The sequence below is a fragment of the Fukomys damarensis genome, unplaced genomic scaffold (genome assembly GCF_012274545.1).
Source record: "Fukomys damarensis isolate Sample0158 unplaced genomic scaffold, DMR_v1.0_HiC HiC_scaffold_3, whole genome shotgun sequence".
Lineage (NCBI taxonomy): Eukaryota > Metazoa > Chordata > Mammalia > Rodentia > Bathyergidae > Fukomys > Fukomys damarensis.
In genome coordinates this window covers 32,529,480-32,535,479 of record NW_022900915.1, presented here as the reverse complement: position 1 = coordinate 32,535,479, position 6,000 = coordinate 32,529,480, and the positions used below count along the sequence as shown (strand labels likewise).

Genomic DNA, 6,000 nt, shown 5'->3' with positions numbered 1-6,000 from the left:
GTAGTAGCTGAGAGGAAGTGAGGGCTCTGGTAGGGACCTGACAAGTGGGTGATGGAAGGGGAAAATGCAATAGAGGGATCTGACAACTCAGCAGACTCCTTCCTCTTTTTTCCTATAGCTGAAGTAAAGAGAAGTCAGTGCCTTGGGCTGCTGCTAAGAAAAGACCGATGGAATGGAGATGGGATGGGCGGGACCCGGAGCACAGCTGAGCTTTGAGGTACTATCATGGGGAGGGCATTTGTGTGCAGAAAGGAGGAGGATGCCCAGGACTGAACCACCCCTGAACGATAAGGTCCTCATGGAAAGGGATTAAGAACACTGAGCAGTTTCGCAATGTAAGAATCAACTGCATTTACTGTTTTTACTCATGTTTAAGTCTACTCATTCATCTTTTCCTCTCCCCTTCTACCTTTTTTTCTTTTTACAGTGCTGATGAGAGGATTTGATTTCTTTTTCCCTCAATAGATAACTATCTAGTGTGCGGGTAAAAGAAACAGTACACATATAGGTACATAAATATATTACAGGTCATGCATACCTGTAATCCCAGCACTCTGGGAGGCACAGGTTCAAGCCCTGCCTGGGCAACTATTAAGTTGCCCTGTCTCAAAAGAAAAAAAAAAGTATCCAGGGATTTAGCTCAATGCAAGGTTCCTGGGTTGAATCCTTAGTATTCCCGCAAATCTCTCTCTCTCTCTGTCTCTCTCTCTCTGTCTCTCTGTCTCTCTCTCTCTCTGTCTCTCTCTCTCTCTCTCTCATATATCTGTATATATATATTTATGATTAAAGTCTATACATCATACAACTCACAAATGATAAAATTACAACTTTCTTTACTATACATTTCTTAAAGCAAATTGATTCTCATAGACTACTTTTATTGACTTTTGCCAAGCTCCTATATATTCCTAAGCAACCTGTGCTGGCAAATGATGAAAAGCATAGTTCTGACACGAATAACAGGTGTATTTTTATTTATGTTAGCAAATAAAATGAAAGTGAATTGATAAAGACATTTGTCCGAATTTTACCCATTTATCAATGATGTGAATGACTTCTTTGCTGAATCAGACAATAATGTTTGACATTAGAAGAACAAGTCCTGAAGTTTTCAGAAAGCTACAGATACACTTTTGTTTAATCTAGGTAATTAACATGTTTTCATTTTTGCTATTAATATTTGCACATCATCACTGTCTTAAGTAGAGACAATTGGCAAAAGTATAAATCAAGACCTGATTGTTAGCTTTTATAAATATCTGTGGTGTAGATGCTTCTACCACAATGCCACTGAATATTTACTTGGGAAGCTGGGGGAAGAAATACACCATATCCTAGTATTTTTCCTCATTCAGTCACAATAAATATAAATAACCTCAGGTGAATAAATTACACTAAATATAAATAACATCAGAAGAATATATAACAGTAAATGTAAAATAATTGAGAAGTGAAGAGATTTGCACATGTATTACCATTATTTTAATATTTTTGAGGACTTATCTTGGATCTTCAGGTAATACAATTATAAGCTTATATAATTTAATTTTTACTAGTGCTAATATTTAACAAATGGTTTGCAGAAATTTCCCCCAATTTTTTCTCTTTTGGTACCAGGGATTGAACTCAGGACCCTGTACTTGCAAGGCAGGTGCAGCACCACTGAGCTAAATCCCTGGCTCCAAAATTCCCTCAAATTGAAGAAGTTATCTCTCCTAGGCTAGAATGAGCTGGCTTTGGGAAACCAGTGCATCTGTCCACCCCCAAAAGAGTATGTATCCTTGGGGTCATGTCGTTTATTTACTTTTCCAGTACTGAGGTCAGCACACGGGCTTTTCACTCTGAGCTACACCCCAGTTTTTAATTTTTATTCTGAGACAGGCTCTTGCTAAAATTGCCCTGGTTGGGCTTGAATTTGCGGTCCTCTTGCCTTGGCCTCCTGGAGTGCTGGGATTATATGCATGCACTACCACGAGGTTTCAGGTCATGTCTTGACTTCTTTGTCCTAGGGTACCCCTCTGTGTCTGACAGGCCTTCCAGGGGACACCAAAAACTTGATTTGTTTAAGCTCTCCATACAGATATTTATTCTTAGGAAGAAAACTTACCAGTTGTGATTGTATTAACACTCCAATTCATAATCATTTTTATTTTGGGAAAGTTTAGAGAAGACTGGCTATCAAATATTTAAATACAGTGACTTAATTGAAGAATAACATTATCAAACAGAGTTAATTTGAATAATGTGTAGAGGAAGCTGTATCATACAAAAATCAAGCATCATGAATGCCAATTTCTAAGAGTTTGATAGACATAATTATAGGCATTTTACAAGTAGTCTAGACCACTGAGATTATTGAATATAACATTATAGATTACCCAGTAGTGATCCCAAATGCATACAGTGTGCACATGGTAATGTGCAATTGCAATAATAAAGCAGTTTGTTTAAAGTGTGAGTAACTTTCCACAGAAAGAAGACCAACTGCTGCTTTGAATGTTGGGTGTATGTGGAAAAATTCCAGGCTAAGAAAGAAATGGTCTTTGTATATGTCTTAAATGTTGAAGAATAAATTAAAGAACAGAGTGAACAATGATTCTTGGATCTACTAATCAGTGTTTTGAGCTGCAAACAGCAGATCCCTCCCTAGTTAGTTTAAACAGAGAAAGAATGTTTTGGATGATACTGTGTAGTGTACAGATTCTTTGTGGAGTCAGGACATCAGGCCTCGAGGCCTTGCATCTGGGAATAATGCTTACATAGCACTACTGATTTTGTGTCATTGTGATTTTTGCTTCAGTGAAAATCCCACTGCCACTACTTTTGGACACAGACACCATAATTTCCTCTGCTGAATCCAACCTATGAATGCCAGGATTTTGATCATAGCTGCTTGCAAATTCTGGGCACAAATGCCACTGTGCTGGCCGGAAGGTGACTTTTAGGTGGTTTCTGCTTCTGAGTGTACTATATTTTCTTTGAGATCCTCAATACATTGTTTTTTGGTACTGGGGATTGAACTCAGGACCTTCCCCTTGTGAGGCAGGTGTGGTGCCACTGAGCTAAATCCCTGGTTCTGTACTATATCTTCTTAAGAATCCAAGTTGCATATCAGGTTTTCTTACTAACAGATCTCATAGCCTACCTGTGACACAGACAATAAGAAGTTATTTAAAAGATTCCAGATGACCACAAAGAGTGACAAAGATCTGTACCAGAATAGAAAGAGTATGTTAAACGGGATATAATGCCACATGTGAAGGACTAAGAATTCTTTGCTGTAGTCCTCATGAATATCAAAGTTTTTCATACTATGACATATTACACAATAGTTTGTTAAAATAAAAAATGGCACCAGACTAAATGTAGCTGGGAGGAATTTAATTGGAACTGAAAAGTGTATCATTTGAATAGATAATATTGTACGTACATTGAGGGAGCATTAAATGGTAATGCCAAAAGTTCTAAAAAGGCATGTCTAGAACAGATAGTTATGTGAGAGCATTTAGAGGGTGCTTGTGACTATTTTGTGTATATGATAGTAGTTTGTCATTATTATTATTATTTTTTTTTCAGTCTCGGGGATCGAACTCAGGACCCTGAGCTTACGTGGCAGGCACAATGCCACACAGCTTAAATCCCCAGCCCCAGTAGTTTGTTTTGTATGGAGGCTTTTGTAAATGAAAACTATTTTATGTAAGTCATTATTTTGAGCATCAAAAGTTGTGTTAGTTATTGGAGTATTATTTTCATTATTTTATTAGGTTCAGAATCTAAATCACAGAGAGATTAAATTATTTTTAGTCACATACCTGCTAATTGACACATGGGTTTTGAAATCAGCTTTTTTACTTTAAATTTTATAAAAATATAGTAGTCTCTATGCGAATCTTAAGAAAGTTCCAAAGGCTGTACAGAAAGATTCAGCTATGTAGGAGCCTCTTTGGGCTGCCCAAACTGAGTGTCTGGTCCTGTTTCCTCAAGGGAATTTCAATTCTGATTTTTCTGGGAATATAATCCTCCAGGACAAGTCATTGCTACAAAGGCTGTCGTTCAGTTTGCACAATCAGCCAGTGAGACGATCAATCCATAGATACTTATGCGTTGAGGACAGGGTGGCCCGCAGTGTGCTGAAGTCGTCTCCTCCTCCTCCCTGAACCCTAACCAATTGCTCTTCCTCTTGCTTATGAGGAGATGGCAAGCCTACTACTAGTAGGATTATAGAGGCTCAGTGTTCAACTATAACTTTAGTTTTCCTGGTTGCCTGGTCTATTTGGAGTTAATAGTGTAGTACTGGGACATTGATGGGGTGCGTCCTGACTTATTTTAGAGGTAGGACAGTTTATTCTCTCTCTTCCTCTCAGTTCTGGTTCACTCATGCTTTGCAATCTTGTGGATCTTCTCTGCTATTTTTTTTTTTTTTGGTACCAAGGATCAAACTCAGGACCTTGCGCTTGCAAGGCAGGCAGCAGAACCACTGAGCTAAATTCCCAGCCCCGATCTTCTCTGTTCTTACTAATCAAAATAAAATGGTTTCCATGATAGGGTTGCCATAAAACAGATAGGATCTGACTATGTACAGTCCCTGTGGTTGGTTCCCCAAAGGAGGGCTATGAAATTCTAACATGTTATTAAAGTATGTATTCAAATATTTTACTTTCAATTTTTAAGGAATGTAAAAGCTCTGCACCTCAGTTAGTCCTTTTTTATTCATTTCAGATTTAACTAGTCAAAATGATAGCAATGGTCTCTGACCAAATATAGAGGCAGCAATATGTTTTGATTAGATTTTCCAATATATATGAAAAAAACCTTAGCTTTATGTATTTTAATGTGTCAAATTGTAGGAAAAGCAGCATAAGAATTTAATGTACATGACACAGATTTTACTTGCCTTTACTTTTGGTACCTTAACAGTAAGCAATATTCTGAAAATATAGTATGAACTAATTATAAAAGAGGACACCTTAACCGGGTGTGGTGACGCATGCCTGTAATCCCAGCACTCAGGAGGCTGAGGCAGGAGGATCACTGTGAGTTCGAGACCAACCTGGGCTACATAGTGAGTTCCAGGTCAGTCTCAACTACATAGTGAGACCCTGTCTAAAAATAAACCAAAAAAAAAGAGGACACAATTTAATTTGGTCAGCACAATATACTATCAGGTCTCTTCAGTTGATGAAAAAGCCTTTGTACCTGTAATTTTTTTGACTTGTAACAATTGTACATATTAATGGGGTACACTTTTTTTTGTAGTACCGGAGATTAAAACTGGGCCTTATGCTGATGACAGCCTCGTCTCTGGATGTGTGTATGTATGCATTTATTAGGCGACAGGGTCTTGTTAAATTACTAAGTTGTCCAGGCTGGACTGAAACTTGTGATCTCCTGCCTCAGCTTCCCAGAGAGCTAGGATTACGGGCATGTAACCCCATGTCTGATTTCATATAATGTTTTGATACATGTATACATTGTGTCATTTATCTTCTCAAATATTTACTGTTTCTTTGTGTTGAAAACATGCAAAATCTTTTCTTCCAGCTTTTTGAGATATGCAGTACCTTATCATTACCAAGTCACCCCACTGTGCACATCAGAAATTTGAACTCATGTCTAAGTAGAACTTAGGACTTACTGACCAACCTTTCTTCATTCCTTCCCCTCTCTCACTCGTAAGCACTGCTCTAGTCTCAGTTTCTAAGCGCATGTGATTTTTTTTTTTAAGCTACGGTGTTGCAGTTCTGGGCAATCAGTACTACTGCTAGTGCTCTGGTGCCCAAGGTAGAGATTTGTTTTAGTGTTGAGGCTGTTTGTTTCACATCCCTTAAAAAAAATATACTGAGCATCCATGGAATGCCAAGGACTCAGGGGAAATTGAGACAAGGCTCCTGCTCCTAGAGAAATTCATTTAGTGGAGGAAAACTGAAAATAGACTGAAGAACACAGAGATGTTTAAGGCAATTTCAAAGATAGGGAATTAAGGTGGTAAGTAGGTTAATG

General features: G+C 38.0%; 1 long non-coding RNA gene across 1 annotated transcript in view; it reads left to right on the top strand.

The window, feature by feature from the left end:
* Window positions 1-147: 147 nt before the first annotated feature.
* Window positions 148-6,000, top strand: part of LOC104860606 — a 67,668-nt gene continuing 61,815 nt past the window's right edge. Inside the window, exon 1 of the long non-coding RNA XR_779736.1 lies at window positions 148-217. This is a non-coding gene — a long non-coding RNA (uncharacterized LOC104860606). The remainder of the gene's footprint in view (window positions 218-6,000) is intronic.